Source organism: Ambystoma mexicanum, chromosome 7p, assembly GCF_040938575.1.
Source record: "Ambystoma mexicanum isolate Mex_15411 chromosome 7p, UKY_AmexF1_1, whole genome shotgun sequence".
In the NCBI taxonomy this organism is placed as follows: domain Eukaryota; kingdom Metazoa; phylum Chordata; class Amphibia; order Caudata; family Ambystomatidae; genus Ambystoma; species Ambystoma mexicanum.
The window spans coordinates 62,140,502-62,164,591 of NC_090939.1; the positions used below are offsets into that span (position 1 = coordinate 62,140,502).

The 24,090-nt window shown below is 47.2% G+C and overlaps 1 long non-coding RNA gene across 1 annotated transcript in view; it reads right to left on the reverse strand.

The window, feature by feature from the left end:
• The window catches only part of LOC138526502 (uncharacterized), a 399,203-nt gene that overhangs the window by 366,471 nt on the left and 8,642 nt on the right, over positions 1 to 24,090 (reverse strand). Inside the window, exon 2 of the long non-coding RNA XR_011283588.1 lies at positions 23,634 to 23,761. This is a non-coding gene — a long non-coding RNA (uncharacterized lncRNA). The remainder of the gene's footprint in view (positions 1 to 23,633; positions 23,762 to 24,090) is intronic.

Below are 24,090 nucleotides of genomic sequence, written 5' to 3' on the forward strand. Positions count from 1 at the left end.
ATGGGGGCAGTTGCTGGGGCCCCCCTGAGGCTCGAGGCCCCTTCAATTCGAAAAGGTTGACAGGCCGTGACACCGTCTCTGAGCATTACACCTCCTGTTAAAGTGCAAATGATATTGACTAAAAAGTAGAGCTCGGCTGGTATCACTGGCGACTATATATGGGGGTGTGTGGGTGTAAACAGGCATCAGTTAGGAGTGTTTCGAGGTTTATAGAGAGTAAAAGTGACTGGTACGCAGTTTATCATAGGACTGTCACGAAGTGTGGCACTAAAAGTGCAATGCAGATGTAGGCCAACACTCGCAAAGGAGCAGATGCCATGGAGCAGTGCTGATTTACAAAGAAAAATGAAGCTATTTTCTGCGAGATATGCCTTTCTCAACGTATGCTTATCTAAGATAGGTGTGAAGCTGAAAAAGAGCATGCCCATTCATGGCCACTGCTGTAAATGTCCGCTCCACATGCAGCTGCCATGTTCCTGCTGCTTAGGTGTCGGAGGGAGCGAATCGTCCACATTTGGGATGTACCGTTTGGACCTGATCGTGATGGGGTATTGCTTTCTACCACTTGTGGTATTAAATATCACCAGGGAGTGGGCAGGGTAGTTAACCTCAACCACACCAGATCTGTTCACATGCACTGCCACTACATGTGAAAGCACTCCTATTTCATGCACATGCACTGCCACCACATGGGAATGCACTCCCATTTCACGGCAACTGGTTCACTCCAACCCAACGCTGCCATTACAAGCCAGGTTTCATAGGACAGTGAGTGACACAGACTGCATAAGATGTTTGTGGCACCTCATCACGCACAAGTAGCAAATCTTGTTTCAAATGGTGCAGGACAGGAAAGGCGTTGTACTGCTGCTATAGTGTTGGCCATTGTCCAGCATGCCAGGGAACTTAACTGCAGAGAAGCCGCTGTGCCATTGAAAGGAATTAACAACATTCCAATGCGAAAAAACGGCATCCACAAAGAAACAAATGCACTTTGTCAGAAAGACAAGTTTATTGTCTCTAAAACCCCATTGGATACATTCACAAAGCTCAACCCCTTTGAAATGTGATCTTCTGTCATAGTCATTATGACGTATTGCACATAATACATTTATCATTCATGAATAACTCAGGTTATTATTCAGACCATGTGATAGAAACCCATTAACCCAGATGGTGATTGTGCATGGCTTTCCATAAACACTTCAAAGCAAGCAAAGGGTGATTGAAATAAATAAGCACACAGTGGAAATCCTTATCCTCCCAGATGCTCCAGGCGTCCCATAACATTATTTCTGCATTCTTGCATGTAATGCTGTTTGTGACTGGCATTTGAAGTCATAAAGACTTTGGCATACATTCTACTTATTTCACTCCAATCCCATTAACCATTAGTTCTCAATTAGACCCTCCATGTAGCCAGAACTTTCTGGTCATCAAAAAACAAGGCTTTGTGCTCCCAGATAAATTACACTTTGCATCTAAGAACCCAATCCAGTCATAAACATCAAACAAAAATGGCGTTCTATTCCGTTCTTGCCTTCGGCCATTTGAGATGTTATCATAACTGCCCATATGCAGTTCTCTTTAAACTCCCTTTCATGACTTCGGTCATCCAGCTTTTCAAACCAGGCAAAAAAATACCTGAAAATCAAGAGACTCTGCATCCTATTAAGACTTCAAGTAGGTGAAACCTGCATTCTGCAATGTCTCTATGTTTCCACAATAAACTCATATTTCCCAGTGCCCAAAATGCGTCTGCAGTCTAAACCATTGTTGAATTCCCACATGTTAGTTTCCCCTTCAAGGAACTCCTCTGCAAAAAGCTCCACACTACATACTTCTCAGCGCTACAAATTGTACATTACACAATACATTGTATCAATGCTACTGCTACTCATGTTGCTGCCTACTGTGACTCTAAAATGTATGCAACAAAAACACAAACTAACACTAATTTGAATTATTGTAACTACATTGAACACATTTATTGCAACATCAAATCTAACCCAGCCGCACCATGACCTAGTACAATTTGTAAGCCCCTTTCCTGTGTTGGGACCTAAAACGTCTACCCCAACCCAAGACACAATTGTAAGATCTGGAATTTCTTCAATGTGCCAAACGTCACCAATGCCACAGGCACTATCCTTCATGTGAATGCTAATTATCCTGGTTGAACACATGACAACTGCATTTTGCAGTGCCCGTCCATTGCTGGATCTACAGAGACATGTGCCTTCTAGGCGAGTACATCCACCATCATGAAAAGTGTGCATGGAAATTAGCAATTACTTTCTGTGTAATATCAGCGGGGCATAGTAGGTCACTCCTCCCATTCCTGGCAGGAAGCTGTGTATCCAACCTGCTTGCATATCCTCCTGACATCGTTCTACAGCCCCACCAACTCAGCCCTGTGCAGGTATAATGCTGCACATGCATCCTCCGGAGGGGTGGGGGAGCGGTGGGGTGGCCAATGAACAGCATCTTGACATGGTCAGCAACATTGCCAGATTATAGCGGCCTTTACTGTGGTGCACAATATCAACATGCATGAGGTGTAGGATGAGCACTGGATTTATCAACACAAATTGCAATTGATGGTGGGTCAAATGAGCATGAACATTGATTGCAAGGACCATGTGGTAGAGACCTTCTTCTCATAAGTCTCAGATCTCATGTTGCTGCCACTCCTGCCATCCTGGGATGTCAATGAGGAAAGTAGACATGCCAGCAAAGCCAGATGCAACATTCCCGAGAAGTTCAAATCTGCATGTGAGCAGGGTCACCAACAATGAGAGGCACCTGCGAGTGACTACCACACAACCATGTGACAGCCCAACCTACCTTCATACAGGCACAACCTACCTACATACAGGCACAACCTACCTACATACAGGCACAAGCATCTGGGACAATGGCACAGGGATATTGAAGGATCTGCCACAAATGGAGGCGTGGCTTTCACTCAAGTACTTTACCTCTCCCACACACACACACACACACACACGTACTAACATGCACAACATTTATTTTATTTTAAAAGCGTAGCTGAGTGGGCAGCAGCGGTGATCTTTGGGCTTTCTCACTCTTCCTCCAACGTGACCACGAAGTAGGAAGAGGGTCAGTAGACATGTCCTCCCTGAGGCCCTGCAAATGAGGCAGCCTAGCGATGCCCACCAACATGGCAGCCAGGTTCTCCTGCTTCACCACCTTCTGCTGCTGCCGGAAGTCCAGCCCCCAGGCGGAAGACGTCCCACAAGCATGTCCCCCTTGATCACCTGCAAGAGAATGCCACCTGTGGAGGCAGGCGGATGCTTCCTTAATGAATGCAATACATAGATGGCCAGCGCAGAGAAGTGGCATCTACATCCCTGGCCTTGCCAGCATACATGCTACCCACATGTGTGACCATCAGCCTTTAGCTAACAAGGCCGTACTCATGCGGAACATGTCCGGAGGAGCATGCATACATTTAACTTGCCCGAGCCCCTAATCTTCCATTCAGTAATCCAAGATTCAGAAATACATGTGCTGCTTTCCTGCGACTAGAACAACGGATGGTTTAGGAGGGCAAAGCAAAGAACAGATGGGGAGAAATTAACATTTTCAAGGGATAAATGCGTACAGACAATGGGCCTCATTACACGGACGGCGGTAACCATGGCGCTATTAGCACCATGGTTGCTGCCGGTATTTTACCGAGTACGCCTTGGTGAATGGGGGAATTATTGCCCCATTCAAGGTTGGCGGGGCGGTAATTCCCCATTCACCAAGGCCCTTCCCCATTCCCATTGAGCCCCCATAGGGCTCAATGGGAATGGGGAAGGAGCAAATAACGGTACCGCTATTGGCGTCACCGTTATTTGCCCTGAAGTCCCTCAGCGGGTCCCTTCCTTAACGTGTGGTCTGGCCACACGTTAAGGACGGGACCCACTGAGGGACCTCGTAGTATGGCGCAAAGGGATTACCAGCACCGGTGCCCTTACCGGTGCCGGTAATCCCCTACCGCCTTCCGTGTAATGAGGCCCAATGCCTTAATTGTGCATTTGGCAAAACTGTCCTTCCGGACAAAAGTTGAGAGAGAAAACACATTATTTAAAATTGGATTTTGGATCAGAGGACTTAGGTGTTTGGAAGGAGGCGGGATAGTGATTAGAGAGGAGCTTATTGTGTGTTTGTGAGTCCTGATGTGCAGAAGGGACCATGGATGAAAGCGATCGCAGTGCTCAGGAGGGAGGTAAAGCGATTAGAGGGAAAGACCCTTTCTGCCTACCCCTTGTTAGGTGTTCCATCTGTGTTTTCTTCTGGTTGTGTCTCTCCAGGTACTTTGTAACAGATCGGTATACAACCATTGGCTCTCCAGATGTTTTGGGCTACAACTCCCATCATTCCTAACTAGCAGAGTCAATAGCCAGATTACATGGAATAGTAGTCCGAAACATCTGGAGAGGCAAAGGTTGCAAAACCCCAGTGCAAGGTGGACAGTAAAAGACTAAACTGGACAGACAGTACCCATAGTGACTGCTGGGGCTTCAAACCACTAATGTGTCATCAAAGGATTAAGAGGTACAGTTCAGACTGGGGTTTGGTGCAAGTGCAATTCATTAGTTTTGGCTATTCAGTGGTTCCGTAGCGCCACCTAGAAGCCTCTATTGCATTGGAGCACAGATAGGAGGGCAATGGAATGTGAGGAGGGGGCCGCATCTTATGGGCATTGTTTGAATTTTTACCATCCTATTAACTGACCATGACCGTGCTAATCCCTTTGGTCAGACCCAGCCACGACCTGCCAATCCTCATCCAAAAAACACCAATTGGAATCCCTTTGGGCTATCTCTATCACATTGTAATGTCAAACCTTGACCATAGAGGGGCTATCAGTGCTATTCCTAAGCAGTCGTCTAAGAGATAATGCCATAATTGCAACTTAAAATGAACTCCTGGCTCAAAATGTCTTAACCACGTGTGCCTTCAGTCACTTGATTTATAAGCAATGTGTGTCTTCCCACAGTGGTTCCTTGCACTGAAGTCCTGTTAAAAACAAGTATTGGCACATCCAAAACCTTTGGCTTGTGTATAAGTATTGGATAGACAATTTCCAGGCACTGCCTTCGTACGGCCAGGAACTCACACCATTTTGCAGGTATTGCCATCTTAATGCCAGGTATTACCATTATGGCAGTGCTGGGCAAATGATCCTATGCCTGTACAAGAACCAAGAGTGATGACTTTGACAGTCCTTTGTAATGTCTTGTGAAATATTCTCATGATGGCCCCCTTCCTCTTCAATCCTTCTCATGAGGCTTTCTGTTGGTTCACTCAGGGCACAGGGAAGGGGGCAGTCGGTCAGAAGCATGATTGTAGAACAGCCAAGTCTTTTTTCTTTCCTTGTAGAAGAATGAGGGGGACGGGGGTTACTGAATTGAGCGTGCTTTTTATACATATTGGGGTGTAATGTAGGGAGTAATGTAGCTACTTCACTTGTCTCACTTCAGCCCTTCCTGCTCTCCAGAGATTTCAAATATGGTGTTCTTAACCCATTCCACAGGCCATACCGTGGGTAACGGTCCATTACTCTGAGTTAACGGCCTGAGAGAAGCAAGCTGCTACAATCAGGTAAGTGGGGTTGCAGAGTGGGGTTGGGATTATTTTAAAAAAGAGAACGGAGGGTGTGGGGAAGATGATGGGCTGCGGAGCCGGCCATCAGGTCGCTTGGAATGTGTGCTAGATTGGAAGTATCAGCCCGCATTTCCAGCCTCCTGATTGGCCAGCTCCCACCCACAGGGTGCTTATATTCTATTCGGGCCTTTCCGGTCCTTTGCATCCCATATGCAGATGGCTATGTTTCACCAATACTCCGGAGAGGAGGGATTCGGATGGTTTTTACTAAATCCATAAGTTCGCACATGGGTCAAGGCCTGTTTGCAGTTCTTTACTGTTGTGTCTTGTGTCATAAGACTTCTGAATAGTTGGCGTTGTCATGTGTGCACACAGGTGTGTTGACAGGATGACCTGGCCGGAGGTGATATGAACGTCATGTGCCCACTTCCAGACCCACGGACACTGTTGACCTGTAGACCCCATGTATCTGTCCAGTCATTCCATTGCATAGACCAGTTGCTACTATATCCAAGTCCTACAAACCGCAGAATGTGGTGGCAGCTCTGGCTGTGAACCAGGACCCGCTCTGGTGGCACCCGCTAGCTGGTTGTTGTGTGCCAGTTTTTCCTTGGAATGGGCATCCTGTCACCATGTGTGGGGTCTGTCACCTGCCGTCACATGGCCTGCAGTGTGACGATGGCGATTGCCAGTCCATGTAGAAGGCAGAGCTCTCTTGGTGCTCCTTCGCGAAAAGCACCAGGAGACACACCTCTACACCGGTGAACTTGCGCTTCCTCCTCATCTAGCACTGGCGGTCCCCCCCAGCTCACCCAACTGATAATGTTGAGATCAATACCGCCATGCATGTGACGTCACCCTCTCTTATAATACCTGAATTTCCTGCATCATAGTTCTGCCTCTCAATGTGAAACAGGTATTGCTCATGTTATGGAATCCGGGGAAAGGATGACTTTAGAGACCATCCTGGAGTCATCCGATGATCATCGAACTACATTAGAAGTCATTCCCACATCATCAGAAGTCATCAGGCTGTTAAAGACATCAGCAAATGTCTCAAAATGGTGGGTGACGATTTGGGGATGAGCTTAGGATGACTTGCGGATGATGCCAGCATCATCCCAATTTTAGAAAACTCTTTGTTCCTGATGATTTCAGGATGACTTGCCGATTACTTCAAGAGCATCACCTTGTTTGTCCCTGATGATTTGGGGATGACTCTGGGATGACCAGCCGATTACTTCAAGAGCAAAAACATGTTTGTGGCTGATGATTTGGGGATGATTCTGGGATGACCTACTGATTACTTCAAGAGCATCGCCATGAAACATATTTGTTCTTGATGATTTGGGGATGAATTACTGATTATTTCAGAGCATCACAGAGTTTGTAGGATGATTTGCAGACTAATACTGATTGTCATTCAGTTTTTGCTTAGTTGCACTTGTGCTGAATGATTTTCAAATGCTTTGCTAAGCACACCTTTTTGACTATGTTGGGAGAAAATGGAAGCCACACGCCTTAACATAGCAAGCACCCTATGTGTGAGAATCCTTTGCCATCCCAGTCAAGCGCTGGTACCCAGCACCCTCAAAATCCCCAATGTGGCAAGGGTAAAACTTGAGACTGTGGTGAGCGAAACTGGAATTTTGACATAGCATGCACCCCCTGGGTGAAAATCCTTTGCCATTCCAGTCAAAAGCAGGCACCCAGCACCCTCAAAATCCCCAATGTGGTAAGGGTAAAACCTTGAGTATGTTGGGTAAAAATTGAAGCCACAAGCCTAAACATAGCATGCACCCTATGTGTGAGAATCCTTTGCCATCCCAGTCAAACGATGGCACCCAGCACCCTCAAAATCCCCAATGTGGCAAGGGTAAAGCTTGAGACTATGTTGGGCGAAAATGGAAGCCACAGGCCTTAACATAGCATGCATCCCCTGGGTGAAAATCCTTTGCCATCCCAGTCCAGAGCAGGCATCCTGCAACCCCAAAATCCCCAATGTGGAAAGGGTAAAGCTTGAGACTATGTTGGGCGAAAATGGAAGCCACGTGCCTAAACATAGCATGCACCCGCTGTGTGAGAATCCTTTGCCATCCCAGTCAAAAGCAGACACCCAGCACCCTCAAAATCCCCAATGTGGCAGGGGTAAAGCTTGAGTCTACGTTGGGGGAAAATGGAAGCCACAGGCCTAAACATAGCATGCACCCCCTGTGTGAGAATCCTTTGCCATCCCAGGCAAAAGCTGGCACCCAGCACCTTCTCCCATCTCCAATATCTGTGGGCACCCTACAGTCACTGGTTCCAATCATGGATTGCCAGACCCGAATCGGCGATTCATCCATCCCATGTCTATAAAACGAGTGCCATTAGCCTAGGCAAATATTACAGTGCTAAGAAGTTGGTATCATTAAACCAGGTTGCACAAATTCAAGTTGCAAGCTACTAGCCAGCCATAAAAGCCACTATCCAACCTAAATTCTATAAATACACACAGTACACAATTTCTTACTCGTCAAGAGTCAAATATCACTAGCCAGTGGCATACCAGTTCTGAATCAAGTGACTGAAGGCATATCTGGTTGACATTATTATTACCCCAGTAGTGGGTTTAAAACTCCAATTAACTCCAAAGTCATTAACTCTCAGTAGACTGCTTTGAAAAAACACTGTTGGGCCAGTGCGTGGGCGGTGTGTGCCAGGAGGGCTCATTGTCCCAGGGTGTGGGGGGGTGGGTTGGCCCCATGTGGGAGGTGAATACTATTAGCTTCTTTGTAAGCATGGTGTTCAACAAATTTCAATCAAACTAGAAGCCATCATAGGTAGTGAGTTTTATTTTTTTGCTGACTTGTATTGCCCAGTAAGAATTGTAATTTGTTACTAATGGAATGTGTAATATTAATGTTTGCGCTACTATTTCAGTGTAATGGAATGGACTTGCATCAGAAGCTGGCCACCGAACACTGCCTGGAACTGGCTCTTCAGTGGAAAATGAGGAGGAACGGAACCACTGAGTGCTTTCATCTGATCCCAGTCCTGGTCCAGCAACCACATCAGAAGTAAGCACCCTTGAGTAAAAAAGAAAGTTGGTTGACTCCCCTATTAAAATAAATACTATAATTTCTCAGTCAATATGCAAGTGAAATCCTAGTCTTTCTCCTGCCTCATCCCCCTCTCTTCCCCGGCATTCCTGTGAAGACATCTTGTGGTCGATACCCGAGTAATATTTGCAATAACTATATGCCTAAGCCTACAGCGCTATCATTTTATGTATTGTGCTTAGAAAGCAGTTTCACCAAAGCACACTACAATGTTAATAAATAACCTGTTAGGCAGAAAACCAGAAAAACAGTAAGGAAACGCAACAACAGACCACCAAAAAAGGGAGAATATATTTGTGGATGTGGCTTTGTTGAATATTGCAATCTGAACAATTTCCATATCTTGATATAGATTCTCAGTTTTGAGAAATCTAATCATTTTTCATTTCTTATATGCACAGAGGAAAATTCTTCTTGGTACAGACTCCATGGTGAGCAGTGTGAAACCAAGGGAGATTGTGATGACGGCAAGAAAAGACAGACAAGCGGCTTGGCACTCTTCCTACTGGACTTGGATTGTAGCAAAATGGCAGAAAAAGGAAGATAACATTAGATTGTCATCGACAAGAAGCAAGAAAAGGTACTTAAGTTCCATTCAGAAATATACATGTTTAATATATTTGGAGATTGTACAGTGCAAATTGTCTACTGTGCTTCATCCCATCCATGTGCCAGGCACATCTTCAGCAAAGCCATAATGCTTGTTGAGCACCTCCTTTCAAGATCTACCTGTTGGTTAGATGTTTTATGCTAGCTCTTTTCAAACTATTTCTACAAAATTCTTCCTGTTTGCATTTCAGAATGTATCAGTTAAAGCAACGGAAATGGTCTCTGCAAAACTCTCCGCTAATGAGTATTCAAAAGCACTGCCAAACAAAATTGGGATCTACTGACTGAAGCAGAAGGCACCCAATTGCTACGCAAGTCTAGCCACAATTTAAGGAATACAAGTCTTATTTTTCAAAACATTTAGTTATTGCATTATAAAATTCTACCTGGGCTGGTTCAGTCTGGGTTTATTCTGCCACCCCGCCCTGCAGTCCCTCTTACTCCCTGCATTGGGGAGGGGTCCTCTCCTCCCCCTTACTCCCTTGCATGCTTTTGTGTTCTCCCCTCTCTGAGTCTCTTGTTGCATGGACCAGTATCCCTCTCCTTTGCACCCTGGGCGGGGTCTGCGTTTTCCCTCTCATCTGCTCTCTAGGCTAATCCTGGGTCACCCCCTCACTCTTTTGCTCCCTGGGATCGGTCTACGTCACCCTCTTCTTTACTCTCTGAGCTGGGACTCTTGCTCCCTTCCTTCATGGTCTGGTTCTGGGTTCCCATATGACTCCCTTGCTCCCTGGGCTCGTTCTGGGTCTCCACCTGACTCCCCTGGGGTGGGTACCCATTGCCTGGGCTGATTTTGTGTCTCTCCTTCACCCTTGCTCCCTGGGCTTGCTCTGGGTCTCCATTTAACTGATTGGCTAGTTCAGGGTCCCCACCAGACTTCCTTGCTAGCTGGGCTGGGTCTGGGTACCTCCTTCACAACTGTTCCCTGGACTGGGTTCTGACCCTGATTCCCTTGCTCCCTGGGCTTGCCCTGGGTCTTCATTGGCTGGTTATGGGTCCCCACCAGACTTCCTTGCTAGCTGGCCTGAGTCTGGGAACCTCCTTCACAATTGCTCACTGGGCTGGATCCCCACCTGACTTCCTTGCTCTCTGGGCTTAGCCTCGGTCCGCATTTTACTCCCTGACAGGTATTGTTTTTTTTTTTTTAAATCCATACATGTCCACAAATTGTAAAGCACCCAGTTCTGGGATTGCTACAGTCATGCTTGTGTGCTATGTACACAGTTTCAGGTGGAACCTCATTGTGCCTCTTTTAATAAATACAATTGAACAAAAAGCAGGTGTTGTGTGTGTTTTTTTTAAAGTGCTTTGTTTATGCTCTACTTTCATGTCATTGTACCCAAATGACTAAGACCCAATGAGTGCAATCACCTTTAGAGGGTTTCTTTTCAGGTTTATAGTTAACATCGTTTGGGGATTTTTATCGGATTGTTTTGGGATTTCATTGGATTTGGATTTCTGAAGGATTGTTTTGGGATTTCATTGGATTTGGATTTCTGAAGGATTGTTTTGGGATTTCATTGGATTTGGATTTCTGAAGGATTGTTTTGGGATTTCATTGGATTTGGATTTCTGAAGGATTGTTTTGGGATTTCATTGGATTTGGATTTCTGAAGGATTGTTTTGGGATTTCATTGGATTTGGATTTCTGAAGGATTGTTTTGGGATTTCATTGGATTTGGATTTCTGAAGGATTGTTTTGGGATTTCATTGGATTTGGATTTCTGAAGGATTGTTTTGGGATTTCATTGGATTTGGATTTCTGAAGGATTGTTTTGGGATTTCATTGGATTTGGATTTCTGAAGGATTGTTTTGGGATTTCATTGGATTTGGATTTCTGAAGGATTGTTTTGGAATTTCATTGGACTTGGATTTTTGAAGGATTGTTTTGGGATTTCATTGGATTTGGATTTCTGAAGGATTGTTTTGGGATTTCATTGGATTTGGATTTCTGAAGGATTGTTTTGGGATTTCATTGGATTTGGATTTCTGAAGGATTGTTTTGGGATTTCATTGGATTTGGATTTCTGAAGGATTGTTTTGGGATTGCATCACTTCTACCAGGAAGGATTTCTAATTAACATATTTCGGGTGCATTAAGACAAAAAGAAGCCAAATGCAGCCCATTGCTTTTGGATTTATTGGGGAATTGCATTTCTTTTGCTTTGTTTATAATACAATCTGTACTTGCACGTCATGCAGGTAGACCTTTAACAGATTCTGTTTAGGTCGCTGGAAGTATTTTAGTGCAGTGCTTTGTAACTGTGGGAGTTTATTGGGTGTGAGGCCATGTTGGCTAGAGGTGAGAATTGAAATGAGGGAGTTTACAGGTTGGTTTGTGACATGTGGGGGTGTTTGTAGTTGCGTGCACTAAATCGACAAACTTAGTTAGCGGGTGCTCTAGCAAAGATGGAAAGTGACAGCTGCAAAATTCCCTAGATTGTCTTCCCAGTAACTATCCAGAAGTCTAACTAGAGTCATTGTAAAGTAATGCCACCAATCTTACTCAAAAGGGATACAACCTGGGGTAATCCAACCCCTTTTCCTAAATCTTTTGGAAGCATCTTGAAATCATTTAAACTCATCCTGGAGTGGTCAGCAATAATCATTCACAATTCAAAACCCATCCTAAAGTTATCATGGAACCATCCTGGAGTAATCCCCACCCATCCTGAAGTTGTCATTAAGTCATCCTGAAGTTGTCATGGAGTCACCCTAGAGTAATCCAAAGTCATCCTGGAGTAATCCCCACCCATCCTGCAGTTGTCATGAAGTCATCCTGAAGTTGTCATGAAGTCATCCCGGAGTCATCCTAGAGTAATCCGAACTTATCCTAGAGTAATCCCAACTCATCTTGAAGTTGTCATGGAGTCATCCTGAATTTGTCATGGAGTCCTCCTAGAGTAATCCAAGATCATCACTGGATGTCATCCGAACTCATCCTGCAGTAGCTTCTGGGATGACTCTAGAGTCATCATCTCATTAAATATTTCAGCCCACACACATACTTCAGGATGATCTTCCTGAACTATCCATGGATGACTCTAGAATGTAGTCATCGGATGACTCCAAAATGATTCCAGGATGCTCTCCCTTTTTGACTAGGGCAAAGGCGGTTGATTGCTAATGGACTTGGATTTACCTATGCAGTGTGCAATGCACGTCTGTGCATCACACATCGTGTATTGCACGGTGCATGGTACGTGGGCAGGACATAGTCTAGTTTTTTAGTAACTGCAACAGGAATCAGTAGAGCAACCTGCACCACACATGCCTGCATTGGAAATACAGTTCCTTGCCGAGGCTGGGCACACACCCAAGATGGCTGCCAAGTTCTCCCCAAGAAGACAGCCGTTCTCAGTGTCATGGTCATTCAGGGCTACCAGTAGCTATGATTCACACTGGTGAAGAATTGGGGATCCCAACTGCCATCAATGAGAAGGAGGTAGAAGTCTGGTACAAAGAGAAGGACCTTAGGAGGTCAAGAGGAGGTGGCCGCTAACGTCATTGAGGTCATCGTGAAGGACCTCTGCTTCTAGCCCATCACAGAGGCTGTCACTGCCTCACACACTAGGGGAAGTGAATTCTGAAGGCTGCATGCTGTACTGTGCATCCAGAGCGCCTGCAGACGACAATATGTACGTGCATCAAATATTCATTTGTATTCAGGAGTGCCCCGTGTTGTTGATTTGCATGTGCGCATCACATGTACAACTTGTGTGTGTCTCACATGCGTCCTATGCTGTCCACATGAATGAATGCCATCTAAACGGCATGCCATATTCCAACACCGCCTGGCAGATGTTACAGGTGGCAAGTGCTGGCATTCCTGCTCACTGTCCTTTGGTTAGTGAGGACCAGGCGGGGAGTATTGGTGCCAGGTGAAATGTGCCAGGTGGCCATGGCATCACTGCCTGTAATAGATTGTTTCTTCTCTCAGGTAACATCAAGGTGGACGCGGTACATACATGTTGTGCCATGATATCATATGTGTGCGTGTGTGTGGGCGCGTCACAGTGCTAATGCTTGCTGTCGCTTATGCCGCCTGCATCATGGGTAGCACTGCTCTGCTTCAGATGTGTTTCCAATCCTTTGACTGAATGCCGAGTTTGGGCGAACTGTACAAGAGACCTGTCTCAACATTGACACAAAAGCCACAATGTGGACCTTTGCACGACCTTTGAAGTTATTGTGGGTCTGGATGTGTATGTAGGCATACTGCACGTGTGCCGCAGTTCACAGAAATGCAACCAGAGTATTACACGGCTTCCCATCATTGAATGTGTTTGATGTTGCATAGAGGTCAAAGAACAAGGAATTGTATGCGAACTTGGCATCACATCTCTTGCCTTGTGTCAGTACCATGAAACAAGCTATTGGTGTGGTGCATTGTAAGCAATGGCCACAGGGCTCCCGAGGGTACATATCCCTCTGCGGCCCTGTTCCAGTTCATCCCAGAGTTGGTGCTGGTGGGTCGTCTGTCAGCAATTGATGGCTTCTTTCAGCTCAGCTCTTTTCAGGATAACCTTTGTTTCTTCCCTGCACATCTTCACGCCCCCAGCTACTAGCCCTTAAAGCCCATACGCTTGTGATATGCCCTTCCTAGTACCAGTTGCTGCTACTCCTAGGTCCAGTGTCTCACATGCCACGCCACTGCTCACTTCTTGACCGATCCTCCTCTGCTTCCCGTTCTTAGCTCGTCCGGTGGGTAACCCCCCACACCCCCCAGCCTTCTGCCTCCCACCTCACCCAGTACGGTAACTCGCATCCCACTGTCCGCATATAGATAACGCATGTTGCCACAGAATTCCCTCCACATATGGCCAACACCCAAAACATTGGCAGCGATGCACCACATCTTGCTCAATGATACCACAGACCTGGTCATGCGTGCTCCCACCCAAAACCATGTCATGCCCACACCACATACATCTAATATGGTCGGTCCTATCATAATGCGCGTGTGACAGAATGCCATCTGCGTGGGTAGGCAAGTCCGAGCTTTTGCTTGTAACACAAAATGATGCTGGTAATTCAGCCTCAGAAAGTGAGCTAGGCTAACCGGGCCTCACTTTCATAATGCTCCATGCTAAAAAACTATAAAGCAAACAAGTTTGTCTGATGGACCTGTCTACTGACACCCCGAGAAGCTACCATGTAGTTTGGCAACGTGACAGGTAAAGAGTGACATGTGCATTCCTGCTCAAAACCATGCTTCCAGCAGCCGGGGCATGCCTTAAACCATGGGCAGCCCTGAACCAAATTATATATAAATATACATCCCAAAGGCCTGGTGGCAGTTTCATTTGTAACATGTTAGTAAAAAGCCATCTTTGGTTTGATATGGTGGCCTACAGGAACATACATACTTGCAAACCAGCTTGATTTCCTTTTATTGATGACTAGTGACTCATTAAACTGTCAGAGCTTTGTGTATCACTGGCTGGCACGGGGTATCAACCGAAACAGACTTTTGGGTCCAGGCTTAGAAGCTCCCTTTGTTCTTTGCTGGGAAAACCTGTCAACTTCACAAGAGAAGAGGTTATACCTCGAAGGGGTAAGGAGGGGGGCAGTGCTTCAAAGGAAATCCCGGCCAGCACAATGGGGAAGTCAGGGCAGTACTTACTGGAGCCTTTTGGGTGTAGAGAAAGACCTCTATCAGCCAGGAAGATAAAGGCCTCAGAGAATCCTAAAATAGAAGCTACAGCCAGGAGAAGGGCTCCACCATCTTGGGATTTTTTAGACTAATGTCATGCTCACAATCAAACCCCCCAATTACACCTTCCCCTCATCCCGGGCCTCTAGTCTGGCCTTGACCTCCTTGTAACACAAAACCCCTCATTCAGGTTTTCCTGGAGGTTGGGGGCAAACCTTTGACCTCTATGGTAAAGAAAGGGAAGGTCAGGATGCTAGGACTACACTACCCAGAAGCCAGCGAACTCTTGCAAGTCTTCTGAGTTCATGTTAATGTTAAAGGACATTTGTACCGCGCACTATCACCACCGGAGTGGTCCCCTGATGCTCTGGCGGCTCTGAAAGAGGAGGGGAGGTTGAGTTAGTGGGAGGAAGCAGGAAAAGTGCAAGAGAGCAGTGATGTGCTGTTGGCGGCCTCAGCCCGGTGGGTCCGTTGGCTGGGCCTGGGGTGTTTGTGGCCGGTAGTCGTCGTGTACTGTTGTGCAAGACTATGGCCCTCATTACGACCCTGGCGGTCAGTGAAAAACGATGCCGGTAAAGGATTACCGACATCGCTTACAACTAGGGCCGATTATGACCCGAAATTGCGCTAATAACGGCACCGTAATCAACAGTGCCGTTAAAAGCACCAAGGGCACGGGCACGCGACTCCTATGCCGGAAATACCGCCATGGCGCTAAGATGTGAACATCACGAGTCACGCGGACATGGAAATAATGCCCTTGTGAATGCCGTAAAGTACCTTACCGCCATGGCGTTAATAACGCCATCGCGGACCAACCGTAAATGGCCATGTGCAGTGTTCCCAGCTGCAACAGGTGCACATAATCAGCACAGGTGGAGTCAATACAGACTGGGCAAGCACAAAAGGAGCACACCCCACCCCTTCCCACACACAGTTACACTCCACAATGATTCCAACACCAATAGCAATGCTGGGGCTGCAGGACCACAACAACAACTACAAGAACTACAACAAAAAGGCAGCACAGAGAAGACGCAGGAGGAGAAGGAGGGCAAGGCAGGGCCAGCATGCCCCACCAGCACAGCCAGTGCCACCACACAGGCACCCCCCAATTCCACGCATCTGTGCCAGTCCATTCAACCTAACCGCTGACCAGACCCACACCCTGTCCCCCCTGGCCCGGGACACCATCACCACCATTGTGGCAATGATACATGACGACATAGTCAGCCTCATTGAAAAAACGCACCGCCATCCCACCCCTACTGAAGGTAGTGTCTGTGCTCCACTTCCTGGTCACAGGCACCTACCAACACACAGTTGGGCAACTGCATGGCATTTCACAACCATTACCCTCACTTACGCTGAACCAAGTGCCTGATTCCCTCCTCAAGCACACAGACAAACACATTCCCTTACCACTGTCTGCCCAGGATATCTCAAACACCAAAGTTGGTTTCCATTCACTGGCCGGCATAGCTGGCTGCATTGGCGCCATTGACTGCACCCATGTTGAATTTGTGGTTCCACATGCCATGGAGGTAGCTTACCGCAACCGTAAGCTATACCACTCAATCAACGTGCAAATGGTATGTGACTCAAACTACATCATCACACAATGTTGTGCCCTATTCCCCAGATCAAACCATGACTCAATGGTTCTGCGGAACTTCACGATTCAACGCTACATGGAGCGACATGCAGTGCAGAGATCCTGGCTACTCGGTGAGTCGCATGTTAGGCTCATGGAAATGTGATGTGGGTAGGTGATTGAGGCATACATGCATACTTCACCTAGCTGCGAGTGCCAGAGTAAATGGAGCAAGCTCATACCCCAAAAGCAGCCCAGACTGGACTTGACACCTGACCACATAATGCAAGATGTAACCAGCCCTACCATGCGAATGAAGCGGTGTACCAACCATCCCACAGACATCTGCATGTGCACTGTACGAAATCAGACTGCATCTCCCTCAACAAAATGCAGCTGCAAGCAATGACTATAGCCAATACACACCACAAAACACCATGAACTGAAAGGCCAGTCCCCCATCACTGCGCATACAGGAGTCACATGAGGGTCAAACACATCAATACACCACTACACTGACACAGATGCCCAACTACATTGCATGACACCATTTGTTGTGCGTAGTGATAGCATCATGAGGCTGACATCACCATTGCCAGGATGAAAGCATACAAATTAGTGGACATCTGCAAGATCGCAGAAATAACCGTCGTGGACTACCACAGTGCATGTGCACTCACAAGTAACTGGACCCCCCAGCGCACACTAGTTGATGGCATGCAAAACAGTCCATATGAGGAATACACACATAACACTCACATCGTGTGACTCCATCCATGCATGGAAATGGGCTTGATATGAAGAAACAAATGCATGCCATGGTATCACTCAATAAGGTTAAACATGATGAGTTAATTTACACATACATTGTTGCCCACATGCAGGTGATGCAGGCTATCCTTTGAAGCGGTGTCTCCGTACCCCAGTCTGGAACCCACAGAACAGGCTAGAGGAGGACTATAATCGTGGCCATACACGAACCCGTGTGGTGTTTGAGCAGACATTTGCCCTCTGGAAGGCACGGTTTCGCAGCCTCAGCAGATCTGGTGGGTCACTCCTGTACCGCCATGAGAAGGTGGCAAAGATTGTCATGGCATGTGTGATGCTAAACAATATGTGCATCAGACGGAATGTGCCCCTGACGCAGAACAGCAACCACCTGACGAAGAAGATAAGGAGGGTGGGGATGGTACAGCACCCCAGGAAGTACGCAATGCACAGGAGGGACGTGACATGCGTCGGACTCTGATCAAAATAATCTACTAGCACACAAGTATGGGGGTGTCACATGGAGATGGCACTTGGGGCACTGGTTGTGTCTGGGACATGCACACTATACACTGTTCACCAATTAAACACACGTACGCAATGAGGAATGTCCACACAAGTGATTCGTGCATAACCAAAATGTGTATTGAAATAGTAAATATAAGTGAACACACCCACTCCCCCCTCGCCCCTCAACTCCCCAACACACCCACTCCCCCCTCAACTCCTCAACTCCCCAACACACCCACTCCTCCCTCCCCCTCAACTCCCCAACACACCCACTCCCCCCTCAACTCCCCATATCATGGTGTGGATGTCTGTGCTCAAGTGCATCATGTGGCATCGGTCCATGTGTCCGCCTCTATTGGCACCCCCGGCACCCGGTGCACCCCTCTCTGTACTCCGCAGGTTCCTGCCCGATCTGCGGACAGGGCTGGTTCGGGTAGAACTGGCAGCCGAGGAGGAACTGGGCTGCTCACAGGGACACATGTCCCTCATTGTCTGGACAAGCTCAGAAAGTACCTGCCGCACCGCGGCCAGTTCAGCACAAATGTCCTTAGAGGTGGACTCTATGGCAGCCTTTACAGTTTCTGCACATTCGCGCATTTCCCTCCTTGCGCTGGCGCATTCTTCGACATGCTGTGTCAAGAGGGAGCTTAGCTGTTGTTGCCGCGTGATGATTTCATGCATCGACTCCTGAGTTTTGTGGCCTGTTGATGATGGCTCTGGCGTATCCATTGTGCTGCTCCCCTCCTGCACATCTGCCACTGGGCATGGAGTGGCCGGCCAGGAATTTTCAGGAGATTGCTCCTGTATGTCATTGCCATGCTGCCTGCATGGAGACAGGTCGGGGGAATGCAGGGGGCCAGTGGGGGGAGCCATGACATCGACATCCCCTTCATCATTGTCTGAGCTAGCTGTGGTGGTGGCAGTCTCACCAATGGTGCTGCTTCCTGCAGACCCAGTGCCTTCAGTAGACACCACTGGGCAGATGCTTGTAGTCGGTGGTGCCGTAGTGCTTGACTTGCTGCACATCAGTGCCGTGGCCTGTGATGTGCTGTGGGATTTTGGCTGCTGTGGGGGTTTGCTTTTGGCACCAGAGGTGGAGGGACAGTGGTTTGGGTCTTCGGGCCTGGGCTTCTTGGCAGGTGTAGTGCCTGTATCTTCATCGGCACTGTCCGAATGAGAGCCTATGGTGGACCAAAAGAGGGAAAGGGTTAGTGATAGGTCTGCGGACATTGAGCAGGAATTGTGATGGCTGCATTCATTTTGATTACTAGATGGTGCACATTGGAGGCAGTGACATACAGGTTGTCTCCCTCTTAGGTGGTAGAAGCATGGAGGCATGTGGGTGGCTACAGAAAGGGTGTGCATAATTCATGTGTACAAGGTGGAGGTCAGCACTGCCTGTAGGCAGTCTTGTGCTAATGTGTCGTGTGGACTCTGTTAGGCATCATTGCACTTCACAAACATCTGGACTTCATTGTGTTGAGTTTTGCATAGCTGGATTTAAGGCACCTACCTGTGTCACCTGATGTCGGGGCTCCTCTCTCCATATCTCCGACCCCCTCTATGCTCTCTGTGCCTATGGTTGCAGCACATATCTCCTCCCACGGCTGCAGTTTGATGGGCGACTGAGCTCCTCTGCCAGTCGCCATGCCCAGATTCCTATTGGCCGCCAGTATACTCCTAACGCGGAGATGTAGATCGTCCAACCTTTTTCTGCATTATCTGGTATTGCGGGGTGTTGTGCCGACTGCACTGACCCTCTGGGCTACCATGGCCCATATGGCCTTCTTTCTCATCAGCGCCGGTCTGGTCATCTCCGTTGAAAAGTCTACATCGGCATGCTCTTGTAGGGTTTCAGCCAACATATTTAACTCCTCCCTAGAAAAGCGCTCCTGACGCAGCCGATCTCCGGTCTTTTTCAAAACTTTAGGCATTATGATGTGGAATGGGTTTTGGAGAAGGTTTGTGGAGGTTGTGGGGGTCAGGTGTCCACTGGTTGAAGAGGATGGCAATGGATTGTGTTTTTAAAGATGGCCGGCGTGCTCTTTCCCATTCCTGTGCGGTGACGCAACTTCCGAATGCCCTTATTTGCGGTCGCCGCTAATAGCGGTTCCCGCTATTTTCGGTCACCACTATTAGCGGGATTGTTTTATGTCATTTGAGTGATAGACTCGATGAGCTTATTTATTGTACTGTGTCATTTGGGTGTTTTTTCTGTTGTTTAATTTTTTGAGTGTAGTCACTTTTTTTGTATTAGTTGGTTTTGTTTGGTTTCTGTTGTTCATCATGTATGTAATGTTTGGGTCTAAAAACATTTTATGAAAATTATTTCTTAATGAGTAACTTTCTATTAAATACTGTTTTATAAAACTCTTTTTGGTAACATTTTACCCATACTGAGTCTATTTTTTTTCGGAAACTATCAGTTTAAAGAGTTCTTTCTATCGCTAACCCAGTGTAGTATACATCAGCAAATTTAGTGTACATAGAACCAGGTAGGAATTCCCTTTCTGCTCTTATATACATACATGTTAGGTCTCCCTCTGACCGAGCTAGAGAGGGTTTATTGTGCGTTAGAGGTTATCAGCCTTTAATAAAGTTATTATTTTCGCCGTCTGACCTCTGCACGTTTGCTGGGTTTCTATCAGTGTCTTGGATTGAGGGAGTGATGCTATTGCTTTGCAAGCACAAAAAATAAGGGCTCACGCACTGCAATGTTTCACATATGAGATATCCATTAACCATGTGCCGATTGGCTGACCCTTCCTACCCTATATCCAAAACCAAGCATTCCTGTAACCATGTTTGCATATGTACAGCGTTTAGGAGGGCCTTGAAGTGTCATCACAGTGGCAGGATTCTGAGAGTGTGTTGTTGATGGTATAAAGCAACACACTCAAATACATATGGTCTCTTTCTGGCTTGTCGGACCCCGTGTGATACGGCGAGTGCTATGCACTGTACAGGCATCCATATTATTTTAGGGTACAGTGTACCTTCACTGACTCTTGCATTCCTGTTGCCCGAGTATACTTGGTACAATGTATCTATTTGAGACAGACAGAGAGTCAGAGAGAAAGTGAGTCAGCGAGAGAGAGGCAGAGTGGCATTGGGAGCTAGAGAAAAGGGACTTATCTTCAAATGGCCAGTTGTAGGAGTGCAGTGTTGCAGGGTGTATTGACTTGTGAGGTTTACCCTCACCTTCTGCCCAAATCCCCCACAGAGAGCCACCACAGGCCTAGCCACTACCACATCAACACTGACCAAGCCACGACTAAGTTCTCCTCTTTCACCCTGTCGCACTCTCCCCCATCGCTGGCTAACTAGACCCACGGCACTGAAGTCTATTAGATCTTGGTCTCTTCCCTATGGTTAATATATTCCAATGTCTTCTGCACCAAACCCATAGAGAGCAGATTTGCACTCAGGGACCGGTCACTTCTGACCTGCTCTCATCACCCTCACAGGTCTCGCATCTGCCTTTTTTCAGGAAAAGGACCAAGAGGAAGATGAGACAGAGGCTGAAAGGCAAGGTACAGGCCCACAAACCTGATAATACAACAAGAAACCTTAATAATCAGTCTATCAGATAGAAACCTAACTAGCCTGGAGGACAAGATTTGAGAGAAAGGTTTAGGTTTTGTTCCCACACATTGTTCATCCCTTTCTGAGAATAAAATAGACTTATACGCTGCAGCAATTGAAGAAAGGGCTGGGGACACTTACACTGGTGAACAACGGTATGTGGAATTTAAACCTAAGAGTATATGTATTCCTCTCTTTCAGAATCCCACTATAGAATCTTTTCACTGATTGATGCCCACAGATTCTTCCAAATGGTCATTTAAATATCCTAGATTCACACATTTTTGTCGACAGGAGATGGATTTTATCAAAATCACTTTACGCAGATGGCAATATTATCGTACGACCAGATGACAAGGGAGAAGCCCCAGTCATAATGAATATATCAGACTATGACAGTGAATGCAGATGCATCTGGGAGACAGGGACATATACGTTTCTTTGGCTACTGCCCCCTTTCTTGATATATAATCTAAACTAGCAGAATTATCCAATGCAGTGGTAGAGACAAGCTGGATCAGCAATGCAACTAAATCTTTTCTCAATAATCCACATCCAACTACTCCTATATTTTATATTTTACCTAAGATCGTAGGATTATGGCTTCACCCCCAGGCTGTCCAATGGTCTCAACATCTAACAGCATTTTACAGCCTTTGGGTGCTGGGATGAATCTGACGAATCTGATGATGTCATCACTCCTTTCCCAGAGGTTGCCCCTCCTCATGTGGCCAAGGTGCGGCAGCTGCTACCTGATCCTGTTTGAGGGAGGCTCACATGAGGGTAGGTGACCCTCAGGAGGAAAGCCCAGCATCATAAGATCCATTCCTCATGCCTTCATGGCATCCGGTGATTAGCCCCTTCAACAGCCCTTAAAGCCTGCTGATAGTATCCCTCAATATTCGATAACCAACTGAATAGTAAAGACTGAGATGAGGAAGAGGGGCAGAGTAATGCTGAATACATACTTTCAGGATCGTCACACCAACTGCATCCTACTCCCCATTGCACCACTGCCACCACCCACCCCCTCATCATCCAGATATCCTGTGTGGGATGCCCTCCTCCTCATCATCCAGATATCCTGCGTGGGATACCCTCCTCCTCCTCATCATCATCATGATGATATCCTGTGCGGGTCCCTCAGGTATTTCCACCTCTCCTCCCTCACCCATGATCCAGCCTGACAACCCCTATGCCAGCCAACCTCCCCTTCTCCCTGTCTCAGGGCGTGCAGGCACCTGGCAGCATGCACTCACTCCCTGGCATGTACAGCTTTGTACTGCCTCGCATGTTTGCCCATGGACATTATCCGTTCATGCCTGGCCATGGAAATGGGTGCCTGCTGCACCCTGGTTCAAGGCCCTCCCACTATGGCCATTACCATCGCAGGCTTAAATATTTTTAAAAACCTATGCCTGCCAGGCTTGCGGCACACCAGACCTTCACATGCCCCAATTCACAATCCTAACTCCCAGGTTCTCTCCTGTTCTCATTTAGATTTCCCTGCTACATTGTGTTTAATGTTCTCATGTTTTAGACATAGGTGGGAGGCTTGCAGGTTCATAGGCCTCTAGCGCCTTGCAAGCCAGCAATTCGCCCTCTTCCAGTCACTGCTCTGATCACCTCCGCTTTACTACAATCCCGCTTCTTCTTGACCGCCCACCGGCCGAAGCGCTGTGCATCGTGAACACCCTCACGCAGGAGTGAGAGTTCCAGAACACCCGCTCGCCCGGCCCAATGTGTAGACATAGCGCTTCATGCAGAGGAGTGTTCCCCCATCTGCCATCAGCATCATGCCGCCACATTCCACCGGTCATGTGGCTCCCCACATGGTGTACTTTTCCACACATGCATTCTCTATTCTATTCTATTCTATGGAAATAGCGCCATCACACCCAAAGACCTCAGGGCGCTCACGACATCCAACAAAAATGCATGTAACCCTACAATGGAATCAGCCTTGGTCCGGACCTCACCCACGCACCGTTCCCAGCTCAATGTAAGATATCCACCAGAAACCTTCGGTCATCTGCCGCACCCATACTCATCCAACCAAGATTCAAACTGGTGCGTTTTGGCAGTACAGGTTTTGATGGTCAAACACCCCTTCTATGGAATGCTCTTCCTGTCTCCATACGTCTTATTAATGACTGTTCTTCATTTAAAAAAGCCATTAAGACTCACCTTTTTAACCTTAGCCCCGACTAATGCGCCACTCCTTTTCTTCGGTTCATCCCTGCTTTGACTGCTTTTCTTGTAGTTTGTCTTGTTTTGTTTCTTGTGCCCCCTGAGGCCTACGGGCATGTGGCGTGCTACAAAAATAAAAATAAATTAAAAAAAATGTTCTAGAGCATGCAAACATTTAATTTATGGATGATAATGTAAAAGTAGAGCAGTGAGCACCTCCCGGTACTGTGTGATCACCTCCCCGTACTGTGGGATCACCTCCCGGTACTGTGGGATCACCTCCCCGTACTGTGGGATCACCTCCCCGTACTGTGTCATCACCTCCCCGTACTGTGTCATCACCTCCCCGTACTGTGTCATCACCTCCCCGTACTGTGTCATCACCTCCCCGTTCTGTGTCATCACCTCCCCGTACTGTGGGATCACCTCCCCGTACTGTGGGATCACCTCCCCG